General features: G+C 46.9%; 1 protein-coding gene across 2 annotated transcripts in view; it reads right to left on the bottom strand.

The window, feature by feature from the left end:
• Positions 1-16,192, bottom strand: part of LOC147701061 (uncharacterized) — an 84,662-nt gene that overhangs the window by 22,253 nt on the left and 46,217 nt on the right. The window lies entirely within an intron of this gene.

Genomic DNA, 16,192 nt, shown 5'->3' with positions numbered 1-16,192 from the left:
ACGAGTGCATATGGCCAGACAAAGGAAGGGGCATGTGTTTGTGCCATTACTGTAGCCACGGACCGGTTAGAACTGTTGTAAGACGGTTAATTTGCAAGCCCTCCGCTACATCAAGCCGACTATATCCTACAGCTATCTGATAAGAGTCCAGAGGCCACTCTTATCGTGGCTGCTTTAGTCTCCTAGTGACACAGTCGGATCACCTAGGTCACCCTGTCAGCCGTGTGACATGACTTTCATCAGCATTCAGCGTAGTAGATGCATGGTCCTGGGACCAGGGCCCATACACACCCTTCCTGCTTGGACCACCCAGAGTGCCCAGTCTGCTACAGCAGAGTGCTTTCATGAGAAGTGGTGTATGAAATGAAATGAAACTTTTATAAAGCGCAAACTGTCGCTCCCTAGGGAGCCCCCTGGCGCTACCAGATAACATGCTACAGCAGATACTGATTAGGCATAAAATTAGTGCAAGACATGATTTGTCAGCTGTTCCATACAACTATGTTTTTAGTGCCTTTCTGAACTGTTCTTCTGAATCTGTTGATCTTAAAATACTAGGCATGAGATTCCAGGCCTATGCCCCTAACACAGTCGCCAACTTCCTTCCCCTTGTTTTAAGTTTGAAGTCAGGTATTTTAAGGAGGTTAGAAAAGGTAGATCTAAGTGTCCTACTTGTCGTGCAAGGCCTAAATCTTGCAGAAAGTTAAACTGGGCCTTATCGGCGCACTACTCTGAAGACTGTAAGGAGAAGTTTGAACAAGATTCTTTTGTGGAGCGGGAGCCAATGAAGACTTTTCAGTGCTGCGGAGGCAGACGTCTGCAATGGAGTTTCAATACCAGTCTGGCTGCTGCATGTTGAACAACCTGTAGTTTCTTCACAGTAGATTTATTGACCCCGTCTAGGAGGCTATTGCAGTAGATTAAACGAGAAAGTATTAAGGCTACTGCCACCGTTTTCCTGGCCTCGAGTGGAAGAAAGGCGCAGAATTTAATCAAGGTCCTGATTAGGCCGAAACAAGTACCCGCCACCTTTAATGCGAGGGGTTTGAAAGAGAGAGGCGTCAAACCATACCCCCAGGTTTGTTGCCACTTCCAAGGAAGGTGCAGGGGATGCTGCTTCTGTGGGCCACCAATTTGTGGGAGGAGTTATTTTTCCCAATTAATAGGATTTCTTTTTTATCCGTATTACAATGGAGATTGTTGTTTTTCATCCATTTGATGACCGCAGTGAGACAGGATTTAAAATGTTCCTCCGCCTCCGTAGAATATTTTTCAAGAGACAGGATCAGCTGAGTGTCATCAGCATAAGAGGTTGTTTCGATCCCGTACGATAAAATAAGATCAATAAGTGGTGCCATATAAATATTGAAGAGATTTGAATGATTGGATGTAATATAGTTGAGGGGCAAGGATCCAGTGGAGAGCCTGACCTGCAGGCCAGGTAGGCATCATGTGTCTGAGCTAGGGTGACAGTTTGAAAAGTTTGAAAGACCGGCTTATCCGGTCTGTGATCTTGCTCATGTTCACTGGTAGGTTCAGGAACACTTGAAAGTTCAAAATCCAATTGTATGTTTTTGATTTTTTCTTCAAAATATGTTGTAATGTCATCGCAAAGCATCTGAGAGGGCGGGATTTCTGTATGTAGTGCTGAGGAACCAGAATTCGGTTTGGGCCCAGTAAAACATGAAGTTACTTTTAGTAATTAACGTGATGTACCTAGTAGGCTAATGTAGGAATGCTAACACTAATACGCACACAGTATGTACCAACTTGGAGCTAAGTATACACTATGGGCTCCATTAGGATGACGGGCGGACTTTGCCCGCCCGTCATCCCATCGTAAATCGTGACCGCCCGCCTAAAGGGCGGGGGTCCCGACATTGGCATTAGGATGCGCCCGCCACAGTGGCTGGCGCATTCCTCAAATTAACATTGTGGCGGGCGGTGCTCACTGCACCGCCCGCCACAATGTTAAAAACAAATGCACGCATGTACCACCCGTACATGGCCGTCACTCTGGGGGCCCACATGGGCCCCTCCAGAGTGAACACTGCATACCTTTGCCACGGACAGGCATTGAAAAATGCCTATTCTAATACGACTGGCGGTGTCTGATAGACACCACCAACTAAAAGACCTGCTTGAAGAAAAAACCATTAAAGAGATTGGAATAGCGTGAAAATTGGATTTGTGGATTACTTCCTACAGCGGATATACTTTGTTGCAAGAAAGACATTACTTCTGCACTTGATTGGAACTGTTCCTTCTAACTGCTTTGGCAAATTATTGCTGCGTTTTATACTTCTGTGGAGCTCAGGGAGATATCTCTGTTTATATGTTAAAAAAGTTGAATGCAAAAATATACTGCTCCCCAGATGGGAGTTATTTAACGATACAACCCCACACCGACAACATGAAACAATGCTTTGCTAAAAATGAACCCCTTCCCCAACCTCCCCCCCCCCCCCGAGTTCGACAGCATCCCCGCTACATTATGGGCCACATGGGATGCGGGCGTTGGAAAGTTAGACATCCCACCCGTCCATATCACGCTGAAACCTGGCGCAAAGTTACAGCGCATCCCGCAGTACAAAATTTCACCGGCTGGTGAGCGGGCTTTGCTCTCGATTATTCAAGAACTCATTGATAAAGGGGTAGTTGAGGAGACAGCTGCCAATATTTGTAACTGCCCGATTCTTCCGATTTTGAAGAAAAGTCCTGATTCTGGCCCAGAGGGACATATTGACGCCTATCGTTTTGTGATTGACGTGCGGGCAGTTAATAAGGTTGTGGTACCACAGTACCCTGTGGTGACCAACATCACCACTATACTCACAATGATCCCGCCTACTGCCCAATACTTTTCGGTCATCGATCTGAAGAATGCCTTCTTCAGTATCCCCATCCATCCTGATAGCAGGCAGATCTTCGGCTTCTCGTTATCTGGCCGAAGCTTCAGATTCTGTCATGCACCGCAAGGCTATACTGAGAGTCCGAGCATCTATAGTCAGGCCCTTAAGGCTCTGTTGGATGATCTAGTCTTGCCCGAAGGCAACGTGCTCTTGCAGTACGTGGGTGACTTGTTGATAGCATCCGACACTGAGGAAGGTTGTAAGGATGCTACTGTAAAATTACTACACCATCTAGCGGCGAAAGGTAATAAGGTGTCCCTGTCTAAGTTTCAATACTGTCGACAGGAGGTGACCTACTTAGGTCATCTACTGTCGAAGGAGGGTAGGCGTTTGACTCCTGAGCGTATTTCTACCATCTCTATCATGTCTGTCCCTCGCACCCAACGTGAAGTTCGTGCTTTTCTTGGGATCACCTCTTACTGTCGCCAATGGATACCTAATTTTTCTCTTCTTGCTAAACCTTTGTTGCATTTAACCACTAAAGATGTGCATGAACCCCTCCCTTGGACGGATGAATGTCAGCATTCTTTCGACTCTTTGAGATCTGCTCTTTATTCTGCACCCGCCTTGGGTACTCCTGATTACCGTAAACCCTTTGTACTATACGTGCATGAGGTCGACGGTTGCTCGCTTTCAGTGTTAACGCAGGATTTGGTGGTAAGCAAAGACCTTGCGCTTATTTGTCGGCCACATTGGATAATGTTGCCAGAGCACCTCCCAGCTGCCTGAGGGCCACGGCAGCTGTCGCGGTGGCCATCCGGCAGTCGGAAGGACTCGTTCTAAATTCTAGTCTGGCAGTGATGGCACCGCATGCTGTGGACACATTGCTAAATAAAACTAAGACACAGCATCTTACGAGTGCACGCCTCACTGGATATGAATTGACACCATTTGCTTCACACATTACGATTACGCGATGTGCCACGTTAAACCCGGCCACATTGCTACCACTCCCTTCAAGTGAAACTGCAAACGATGTACATGATTGCATTTTCCGAACTGAAGAAGAAACAAAGGGCAGGATTGACCTCACAGACATTCCTCTATCTGACCCTCAGGGGGAGTTATATTTGGATGGGTCCTGTTTCAAGTTAGCAGATGGAACAACAACAGCTGCTTATGCAATCACCACTTTGAAAACAGTAGTTGAAACATCTCGAGTTCCCCATGATCAGCCCAGGCTGCTGAATTGGTGGCATTATTACGAGCCTGTGAATTTAGTGAAGGACTCGAGGTTAACATCTACACAGACAGCCAATACGCCTTTGGCGTAGCCCATAGCTTTGGGCGGTTGTGGAGGGAGCGGGGTTTCCTCACCTCTCATAGTCAGAAAATACAGAATGGTCCCTTGGTGTTACGATTACAGGATGCCCTAACTTTACCCCAAAAGCTAGCCATAATAAAATGCAGTGCCCATAAGGCAGTGGTGGACGAAGTGGGTGAGGGGAATGCTTTTGCAGACCAGGTTGCTAAGCAAACAGCTCAGTCTACAATATTGACTATGTTTGTAATGTCCTCTGCAAGTTGGGTGGAGGAATCTGATTTGTTTGATAATACCATAGAAAGTATGCAAGAACTTAGAAAGAAGCCACCCCAGCCGAATTAGAGCGATGGGAGAAGGAAGTAGGGAGATTGGATGAGAATAACTGTTGGGTTGATTTGACAGAAAAGCAAAGATGGCTATTCCCCAATGCATTGGTACAAGCTGTGGTGACTATGGCCCACGTTGGAGCTAAAGGAATTTGTGCCTTGTTAGACCCAGTATGGAATAACCCTAACATACAAAGGACGGCTGTCCGTTTGGTCCAATACTGCATGGTCTGTTTGCAACACAATCCGGGGAAGGCAGAAAATGTTTTGAGTGGAAGTTTTGCGCCTCCAACATTACCATTTGAAGTACTGCAGATGGATTATATCCACATGGAGTGCGTCAACAATTTGAAATATGTGCTAGTGGTGGTGTGTGCCTTCAGTAAATGAGTTGAGGCCTACCCAACGAAAGAGAATACTGCCTTGGCTACAGCAAAGGCCCTGATCAAGGAGTTTATACCCCGCTTCGGTTTGCCCCGTTTGATCTGGTCGGACAATGGGGGGCATTTCCATGGGGCCCTTGTTAAACATATCTGTAATGGATTACAAATAGGACAGAAATTCCACGCAGCCCGACACCCCCAGTCAGCAGGGCTCGTGGAAAAGTATAATGGGATTTTAAAGCTAAAGATGGCTAAAATTCAGGAGAGCACTGGTTTAAAATGGCCTGACACCCTGCCCTTGGCCCTCATGTCATTAAGAGTCACCCCTCATTCTCGCTCTGGTCTTTCTCCCTATGAGATCACCTTCGGGCGACCAGCCAACGTATGGGGGGTACCTAGGCCACGGTCCTTTTCTGATGTTAAATATCCTATGTTGATCGATTATCTGTATACGTTGACTAAAGACCTCCGTTCTATTCATGTAAATGTAAATGTATTGCGATTTATATAGCGCACGTATCACCCGAAGGCATCAAGGCGCTTGCCTTGGGAACCCGTCCTTGTATTCACCTGTGAGTTATCCCCAGCAGGGTATCCACAAGGTGAAAGCCAGGCATCCCGCCGCGAGGGGCCGTAGTGGAGATTAAGCAAGCTATTGCCCAGAGTCGCAGAGTGTGAACCAGTGAGTCGAGTAGGCACCGGAACGAGAATTATCGAGTCCGTGGAATTTTTGAGCCCAAGACCCGCCGAGGCGGGGAATTGAACCCTGGTCCAGAACCGATCTCAGCTTCCGGGTCTGCCGCCTCTAACCCCTGAGCCACACTTCTCTTCATCAGCAGGTAGCATCTGTACTGCAGCCTCCGCCAGAGGGCCCCGGACATCGCTTGGAACCTGGACAGTGGGTACTGGTCAAGAAGTTTGAACGGGACACCAGCTTGGCTCCAAGGTGGTCCGAACCACACCAAGTCCTACTGGCGACCCGGACGGCTGTAAAGGTGGATGGGAGGAAGCATTGGATACATGCCTCCCATCTGAAACGGCTGCCACTCACGCTTCCTTATGATCAGCGAAAATCTGGTGGAATCTTGACCCAGGAAACCGAGAGAGCCACTGCATTTGTGCCTTTTTCCGACGCCTGCGAAATAGAGCCAAGGAAAGAAGGAGTGACGGGATTGGGCGAACCGGTCTCAGCTGAACCCGCAATTGCCCCTAATCCTGTCATTGATATCACAGTAAGCAGAAGCTCTGATGAAGGAAAGGTACCTTCTTTGCTATTTTCTGATCAGGAAGTTCCGGGCCATGTGCGATACAACCTACGGCCAAGAAAACATCACGGTGCCTCAGACATCCCTGTTAGGAGATAAGGAAAGACTCCTATAAGGAAGGGTTTGCTAGATTTCGAGTCTGAGGTACTGAGCGAGACACTGGACTGAACCCATTGAGAGCTGGAACTTTGTGGTTGTGCTCTGTTCACAAATGTCAGTCTTTCTTTCTGAACGGCCAGGTTGTACATCGGATTCCTTTGACAAACGACGTTTTGTTTTCTTGAGATGAACGATAGGAGTCTGCCTGTGAGACTCTGACGGACACAGGGAGAAGAACCCTCTGGCAGGACGGACTGCTAGGCCAGAGTCTAGTTTTGGACTCTTAGTTAGGAATGTACCATTTTGGTCGAATTATACCTAAAGAAGAGTTTCCCATTGCACCACGATATTTGCCGTTTTATGAGCCAATGTTTTCTACTTGGACCACACGTGTAAAAGTAGCCTTTGTGTTAGTAATAGCAGTTATACTTGCTGTTTTTATGAGTGTATTCTTATATTTAGAGTATAAATATCCTATGCAAACTCTGATGCCCACTACCATTGCCCCGCCTGAACACTTGATGTTCACTTTAGCACCCCACAAAGAAAGGCATCACCAGACTTATGCAAAGAATGTATTTGTAGAAATGTCCATCAAACCCATAGCGCTACTAATATCACTGATTGTTGGGTTTGTGGGCTCTTGCCATCAGTTATGCATAAACATGATCTGTTCCTCTCACTGCCATTGTCCTAATTAGGGAGTTGTGAAGCATGGTTTAAAATGTTCTCCGCTATGTATAATCACTATGTAGAAAATCCCAAGCAATACACAGAAAAGGACTATGGATGATTCTAGCTTACATTGAAACACATCAGGGATTCGACCCAGAGGGAAATGGGGGCCAGGGATCCTTGGACCCGGAAGCTTGTATGAATTTGTATACAGATAATGAAAATAGTACTTAGTTAAAAGATGAACTTTATGATTTTGCTAATTTCAATGATTCACAGTATTTCCAACACTTTGTTGCAAGAAATGTCACCAGTGAGCGCATTATGCCCATTCCCATTTTGAATACTTCCTCTGATTTCTGTGTACAAGGAATGGGACATGTGCAAGTTGGAAACAGTGTCTGCAATCATACTTCTAGAATGAAAATATTCAGTAGCCCTCCACTGTTGACACCACCAAATGTGTATTTCTTGTGCGGGGAAAAAGCTTACACTTGGTTACCACGTGGCTGGGCAGGTCAGTGTTATCTGTCTTTCTTGTACCCCCCTGTATACATAGCACCATCAGACTATCATAGAACACACCAACTCCACAACGCTAGAGCAGTTCCCAATAGGCAGAGGAGACAGCTCGGGATGACGGAGGTCTATCAGACCGAAACCTCCATGCAACAGCTCACAGACTTTAATAAAGGATTGGTTCCTTTCTGGGGGCCCATATTCGATAGTAGGGAGAAAAAGACGATTGTCCCGGATAGTAGAGAACGTCATTAATATTAAGTGTGAGCGCAAAATCCGTTCCGCTCGCGGATTTTCGGTAAATCCGCAATCCGCGAACTCCCGCAAATTTACCTAAAATCCGCGAAACCGCGAGCAAAAGTTCAAGCCTTCAAGCTTGAAGTTGTTGTAACTAATTTAGGATGGCGCCGGCAAGCTGCCAGCGCCATCCTAAAATAGTTACTAAGTTAGCTTCAACAGGAAGCCCTAATACATAAAATAAAGCAGGTGCTCGAGCACCTGCTTTATTTTATCTATTAGTGCTTCTTGATGAAGCTAATTTAGTAACTATTTTAGGATGGCGCTGGCAGCTTGCCAGCGCCATCCTAAAATAGTTACAGGATGATGGACAGCTGCAGCTCACTCAAGGGACCCCTGCGCACATCTGTGCGATTGCATAGTAACACACACATGGTCGCTGGAACTAGTTGAAGCTCAAATTCAGTGACTCATTCATCAGCCCAAAAACAATTGTGAGCGTCGTCGAGGCTGGGCAGGTCTGCCTTCTTCCCAAATCTACTGTCGAAAATCAGCTGTGATGCTGGATAGAGGCCTTTGTATCCTTGACTTTCACGAGCGCAATCCTCGTGCTGTTCCTGTGACCAGGAGCTTCTTTCTCTTCATCTGCTGCTCTGATCGGTCTCTGACCATTTATACACACACAAGAGGCACTACTCGCACAGAAGACCCCCCCCCATTAAAAAAGCCGCAAAATCCGCGATTTTGCAGATCCGCGAATCCGCAAATTTGCGGCTCCGTGAAATCCGCCCATGCTTAATTAATATCACCACTGATATCATGACCAATATCACAGTGGAGCTTCAGGCCACGAGACTCGTTTCGCTCCAGAACCGGATGGTTCTTGACTTTATCCTGGCTGATCGAGGTGAGCATGCCGGGTGATCGGCAGCTCCTGCTGTGTTTATATTCCAGACTCCGCCCCCACAGTTCATTTGGCTATTCAAATGTTGCACCACATCGCGGCTGAAATGCACACCGAAAATGGGTCCTGGTCACTCTCTGGTTGGTTTTGGGGGCTCTTGTCGACCTGGGGTTGGAAATTATTGATGATAGCAGCGGGTGCAGTGGGTATCATCTTCACTTATTGCCTCTGTATCCAATGTGGCCCAGTTTGTTGTTCTTATTGTGCCACAAAACTAACAGCTATGTTTGTCCCTTCCCCTGTCCCTACTAAGATTCAGATGCTCCAACAGGAGATTCGAGAGTTGATGGCCATTGATGAGTAAGTCTTCCAGGACTAGCACTTCCATTTTAGTTAGCTACATCACGCTAAAAGGAGGGTTTGAGGAACCAGAATTCGATTTGGGCCCAGTAAAACATGAAGTTACTTTTAGTAATTAGCGTGATGTACCTAGTAGGCTAATGTAGGAATGCTAACACTAATATGCACACAATATGTACCCACTTAGAGCCAAGTATACACTATGTTTCACGTTTTTGCACCTAATCATAGGCAAGACAGCTTAACTCGACTGACGCCATTTTGTGGCCTGGTCCACTCACAGCATTAATGGAACCCTATTGCATTTTGCTCAAGCTGTTCTCCTGAGAAATAGTCTCACTGTAGCTAACTGCTGTTTCTCCACGGTCGGCCGGTCAAGGTTGTGGGGGGGGGGGGGGTAGGCTGGATAAGCACATTCCAAGGGGTGCTGCGCGGACTCTCTCGGAGTTAGCAGAAGGGAGTTACGCACACGACCTTGCTATAACGATCTGGCTAAACTAAGAGTGCTTTGTCTCCCATATATGGTCTTTCCCCTGCACCAACCTGTACCAACTTGTATTTTTCCTTCTTAGGTAACAGTTTCGAAATGTAGCAGTATATATGTGATCAATTGGCAATGTGCCAGCAGTCTTCTTGGTGGACCTCGTGGGGTTAGGTCGCAAGGAGCTCCTCTGGCAGAGTTTGTTTGTTATAATAAACGATTGGACCTTCTACACTGCCAACTGACTGATTATTGGTAATTGGTATTGGGCTATTTGTATGTATGGCTCTAGGTGGGTTGCAATTTATTTTTCGATACTTCAGTGCTTTAGGATCGATAAAAGATTTTACAATTTTAAAAATCTCTTTTTGATTTTTTTTACTGTGGCTATTCTGCTACCGAAGTACTCTTTTTTGGCTGTTTTAATAGCCAGATGATATAGTTTCCTATATGTTTTGAAGATTTGTAAATCTGCCACCTCATATCCCCTTCTCCATTTCCGTTCTAGTTGTTTGCTGTACAGATGTTGCTGCGCTAGCTCATTCGTAAACCATGGGTCATTATGTATTTCCCTATGGCCCTTCCTGGTGGGAGGCTTTAAGGGACTTATTTCCTCACTTACAGTGGTCATCCAGTTATGGAAGCGGTGAGAATCTTCTACTGGATCACCTGTTAGAATAGGTATCTTATTTTGTGCAATTGTTGGTAAGCTGGGGTTGTCGGAAAGCAGATGCCATTTACGTCCTGGTGGCTCGGTGGTCCTGTTTCTGGCTACCTGTTCTAACTTAGGCGTGGGGATGGTCAGTTGGATATAATAATGAGCTGACCAGGCCTGCGGAATGAGGTCCTCTACCTGAATCGAGGTAAGATTGGAACACACTACATCTATCGTGTGTCCTGCTCTATGTGTCGGCCCTTGCACTAATTGCTTCATGCCCAATGTAGTAGTTGATTCCAGGAAGGTCATTGCACTCGGGTTGTTCAAGATGTAGGTTAATATCTCCTCACAAGGTAAGATTAGCATAACTAAGTAGGGCTTGACTAAGGGTGTCTCCTAGTGTGTCCAGAAAGGTGTTGCTATTGCCTGGGGGAAACCAAGACTTTCCGCTCCCTTGAGTTCATGAAGGCTAAAAGTCTTCCATTGGAGCGTGTCTCTATGGATAATGGCCACTCTCCCCCACTACCAGTCTCTCGGTCTTTCCTACAGATGGTAAAGTTGGGGGGCAGGACTGCTAAAATATCCGGATTGCAGTCCTCTGTTAACTAAGTTTCCGTAATGTATAGAAAGTCTAACTCATTATGTATGATTAGCTCTCTGATGTCCAACGCATGTTTCACTAAGGAGCCTGCATTAATCAAACCCCCTTTCAGTGCAATTTGACAAATACCTCCTTTATGTTTTATCCTGGTATGATTAAATGCGACCGTTGGTATCTGTGTTTGGCATTTCCAGCAGGCAACAGGGCCTCTGATTTTATCTGCCTCCAGAAAATGTCCACAAGGTTTTTTTGTGTTCAGCTGTTTAAGAAAGTTTGATGTAAACACTTTATTTATTTGCAAACCTGCAGCATGGCTGTCGCTGGACACATTCCGGACGTGGTTGGGCACAGACTGGCTTGACTTTGGCATCAGCGGCATTTTCTATTTTTAGCGTGGAGACAGAGGTCTTGTGGAAAGACTAAACCATCTCCCCTCAAAGATGGCGCCAGTCACTGTCCAGGTGGAAGTGAGGGAAAGTATAGCATCGAGACTCCCTCCACACAAACAGCAAAAGCTGCGGTGGACCGGGGAGCAGATGTCAAAAGCAAGAGTTTTTATAAGGTGAGAAACAGTTCGTATCACTGGTGATGGGCTCCTCAAATGGACTAGACCGGGGAAGACCACTTGCTTTTACTAACACTTCCAGGCAACAGGTTTTACTATTTTGCTTGCTTATCAGCAAAGCGCAGATCAATGTACCTCCAAGCAGTCCCCGCCTCTGACCAGTCGGCCTCTAGACTTGCTGCATGGTTCCTGTGTGAGAGAACCAAAGTCATGAAGCGATGCCCAAAGCTGCCCATACTATACGGATTTCCTTTTCACCCAGGCTATATGGTTCTGTGACCTATTTGTACTGCCACTGATGAGTGTCATGAGCATAACATAACACTTGTATTTGTAAAGCGCACTTATCACCCGGGGGTCTCAAGGCACTGAATAACAGATGCTTATTGTTACCCAACTGAATGGTACTCATTTTTTCGACCTCAAATTGATGAAAGGCTGAGTGGACCCGCTGGGATTTGAACCTGTGACCATGAGGTCAAACACAGGCTGCTGCAATGGATGCATTAGTCCACTAAGCCATCAGACCTGCACAGGGTCATAGCCAAACTGGTTTCACAGGGTAGCAGGTACATGGCTACACATGTTGTGGACACTGGGGGCTAACCTTAGGGGCCAATTGGCAACTCTTGTGCTGTTTTAACTCTTCCTTGGTCTTAGCAGGAGTGCACATCTGCCCCGAAGCCATCAAGACAACTACTTTTCTTAGAGACACACTGGGCAAAAGGCACTTCTCATCTACAACCAAGTCAGAGTCTCTAGACATCACACCTGCCACCCTGATGAAAGAGCTTATGAATAGTATCTTAGCTATATGGAAAATGGAATCAAAAGTCACAAATATTGAAGGAGGTGAAATCTATATGTCCTGATCTTGGCTCATTTCACTTCTCCCTGGATGCTGCATAACAGAGACTGTACAAAGCAGAGAGGAGGATACCGACCCACAGCAGGGACAAGCAATACGGTGACTGGAGAAGTAATAGACTTGTAAGACTCCTTCAGTCTGAAAAAATGACAGAATCTATGGTATTCTAGAGGAGGTGGAGAAGGAGGACATACTTGCCTTCACGGTGACTTTCATACTTTGGTATGAAAGGGCATTACATTTTAAAAACTACTGGAAATCCAAAGAGGTCGTCAAACCCGCTCGAGAGACTCAACAAAACTATGCTCAGTACTAGAAAGTCTACTTTGCCACCATCATGCCTGAACCATACTACAGGCCGTCCAGAAGAATGAGGGACATTTCCTTCTCAATGGCGCAGCGATTTGCATATGGGAAGTCTTCTGTCAAGACACCAATGCAAAGAGGTGGTGTTTTATTTGGTTCCTGTGCCCATGTCCGAAGTGCTTGGACTTCAAGTTAGGCCTTGTAGATCCAGCCACTATTATCATCACCCCAGACAGCAGAACAACTGAATATGATGAACATAAAGAATTTGAAAAGTTCCTAGACACTTTTGAGGACAGTCACACGGAGGTGCCCTGAGCTTCCACAAACAGGAGTGCTACTACAACTACCCATTGAGCCAGGACAGTTGGACAAATGTGCAGGCGTGTCTTCCAAGCAAGGGTGCTGCACTTCAGACAGTGAGAATATTCTGCACAAGGTCGTGGAATTTCGGACTAGAGATAGAGGTGAGTCAAGATCTCCGCTGCAGATCAAGATGACCTGAAGCAAGTTCTTTGCCTCAGACAGAAAGTTTGTTCACCAAACATATAGGTTCTGTATGTATGAAAACTGCATACCAAATACTCCCGAATTCTCCAGTATGTCATCACCACACTACAGGCAGGTGTAGTGTCGGCCTTGACGCTTGTGTGTGTGAATGCCTGTAAAGACACCATAACAATGGTTTTGGTGGTTCTCTGCATGACCACACCTGGCTCCCAGGCTCGTTTATTAACCACTCTAAAGTAATGCTGGACCAAACAATCTGATTCAGCAATCACAGTATGAAGTGGATAACTCACCACACCGCCCTGGGTCACAACAGTTTTCCCCTTGGACATTACTCCTCAACTGAAAATAAAGGGAAAGCAAAACAAAAATCTAAACGATATCACAACTGTAGACGTGCTAGCTAAGTTTGTGGTTAAATGGCTGGGGTCATACATGCTTCCTTGGCTACAAAGTATCAGTACAGTTGGGATGGTTTGGAGTTCAACCATAGATTGTACCTGGGCGAATTGCCTTGTTGACTCTAGGACTCCAAGGGGGTTGCCTCATCATCTTCCTGACTCTGGACAACCACCTCAGGTCCTCAAGTCATCGCTTGCAGTTCTGACAAACCTGGGTCCCCTGGAGGGAGTCCCCTCGGAGGGGGAGGGGGTGGGGGCTTGACTATTCTCCATAATCATCTCCCAGATTCTCCTAGAACCTTTGATTGCTTGCTCTTTCATGATACCTGGTTACACTGACAGTCCCAGAACTTCTTGAAGAATTAAACGTTCCTTGTGACAACCTCAGGTCTTTTACAGGCAGACACCATGGTGCCTCAACCCCTGGTGACTATCCACGAGCCAGGTTTGAATGGTGCCTGGAATTTGCTCCCCGAGCGGTGGCCCTTTACCGGGACTTGATTGCCCTCTCGCAGATGATGGAAAACTTGCTCGTCTTTACTGGCTGGCTCGTACGTTTTGGTTGATTCGATGTTGAAATTACTTGATTTCAGCAGGACTGGCTTTGATCCACCCCACTCAGGATGATGCAGGATGGTGCCCACTACTTTCTAGCCTAGGCCCAACATATTGGGGGCTACCCCGGAGGTCCTGTGGGGAGTCAGCCTATATTCACTTACAAATGGCTCCTTCCACATTCTTTTGAGAAGCCTGAGCTATACATATCACTTCTGTGAGGGTCCTCATGAAACGTTCAACTTCTCCATTGGCTTGGGGTCCATCGGAGAGTGATCTTCCATTGCCTGGGACAGCTGGAGTGGTGATACTCTAAGTTCTTGCCCATTAAATTGAGGCCCATTTTTGGTGCACAGCTCCTTAATGAGACTGGGGGTTGCCATGATTTTGTCTTGTTTAGCGATGACATACCCAGCCACTGTCGCGGCATAATTTCCACCTCTGGATATTTAGAATGGTCATCAATGCCAACCAAAATCTGGCAACTGTCAGGTAGATTGCCAAATTCGGCACTCGTCTGGTGGCAGGGGGGTCTCTGGTAGTTCTTCATGATGACCAGAGTCGGGTTGCTCTAGCCTTCCTGTTAACCGACATAGTACATACCTTGTGACTGAATGTTCTATTAGTTCGTCAAGCTGGGGGAACTACAGTTTACTCCAAAGTCGACTCTTTGCTTTTACCATGTTTTGGTAGGAGCTGTGGGCTAGCAGCGCTACTCGCTGGGTCAGGCATTGTGGTGTTACCAGATGGGATTCCTGCATGAGGCAGTTCTCTTTGGTGGCAGTCAGCTCATGGCACAAATGATATAGGGGCAGTTAGCACTTGTCTGGCCCCTTTTGTTCTGAAAGCTTCATTGAAGGTGAGGGGCTTTCCAGTTTCCAGATTGTACTGTAGCCATTGCTAGCTGCAGGCAGTTATCAACTTAGGTACCATCAATTGTTTCCTCCAGAGATACCGGGATGGGCTGGGACCATTCCATGATCATGCGAAAATACACCTTCATGTCAAACAGGGCAACCTCCTCCTCTTTTGTGGCTGGTCTGGCATGCCTTGACAGATAATCTGCAGGATTTTGGCTTGCCCTCCACAGTAAACTGATACTCTTCTAACTGCAATAGCCACTTTTCTAAGTATGGGGATGTTTTGAGGCTTACCCCGGGAATTGGGTAATTAGGGGCGTGTGCTCTGTATGCACAGTGAATGGGTGTCCATAAAGTCAAGTCAAGTCAAGTCAAAAATGTATATAGCGCACTACTCACCCAGAGGGTCTTAAGGCGCTTTAGGGAGGGGGGTTCGCTACTTGTCAAATAGCCAAGTTTTGAGTTGTTTTCTGAAGGAGAGGTGGTTCTGTGTGAGGCGGAGGTGGGTGGGGAGCGAATTCCAGGTCTTGGCCGCTAAGTAGGAGAATGATCTTCCTCCCATGGTGGCTTTTTGGATGCCTGGAATCGCGGCGAGGGCTTGATTGGATGATCGTAGTTGGCGGGTTGGGGTGTAAAAGGTCAGGCGCGTGTTGAGGTAACTGGGTCCTAGGTCATAGAGGGCTTTGTGTGCGTGGGTGAGGAGACGGAACGTTATTCTCTTGTTGACGGGGAGCCAGTGAAGGTCCCTCAGGTGACCGGATATGTGATTGTGGCTGGGTATGTCTAGGATGATTCGGGCGGAGGCGTTTTGAATGCGTTGGAGTTTTTTCTGTACTTTGGCTGTGGTTCCGGCGTAGAGGGTGTTTCCGTAGTCCAGTCGGCTTGTGACGAGTGCTTGGGTGACCGTCTTTCTTGTTTCGGTGGGGATCCATCGGAAGATCTTTCGGAGCATGCGTAAGATGTTAAAGCATGATGATGAGATGGCGTTGACTTGTCTGGTCATCGAGAAGGAGGAATCTAGGATGAATCCCAGGTTGCAAGCATGGTCCGTTGGTTTGGGTGCGCTGCCCAGTGCCGGCGGCCACCATGAGTCGTCCCATGCAGAGGGGGATGATCCTAGGATGAGGACTTCCGTCTTGTCTGAATTCAGTTTTAAACGGCTGTTCTTCATCCACTCTGCTACGTCTTTCATCCCTTCGTGTAAGTTGGTTTTGGCGGTGTTTGGGTCTTTGGTGAGGGAGAGGATCAGCTGTGGGTCATCAGCGTATGAGATGATGTTGAGGTTGTGTTGGCGAGCGATGGCCGCAAGGAGGCTCATGTAGACGTTGAAGAGGGTGGGGCTGAGTGATGATCCTTGTGGTACGCCATAGGTGACTTCGGTGGCCTCTGATCTGAAAGGGGGGAGGCGGACTCCCTGGGTTCTTCCGGCGAGGAACGAGATGA

This window comes from Lissotriton vulgaris, chromosome 7 (genome assembly GCF_964263255.1).
Source record: "Lissotriton vulgaris chromosome 7, aLisVul1.2, whole genome shotgun sequence".
NCBI classification, from domain to species: Eukaryota; Metazoa; Chordata; class Amphibia; order Caudata; family Salamandridae; genus Lissotriton; species Lissotriton vulgaris.
This window is presented reverse-complemented; position numbering and strand designations above follow the sequence as displayed.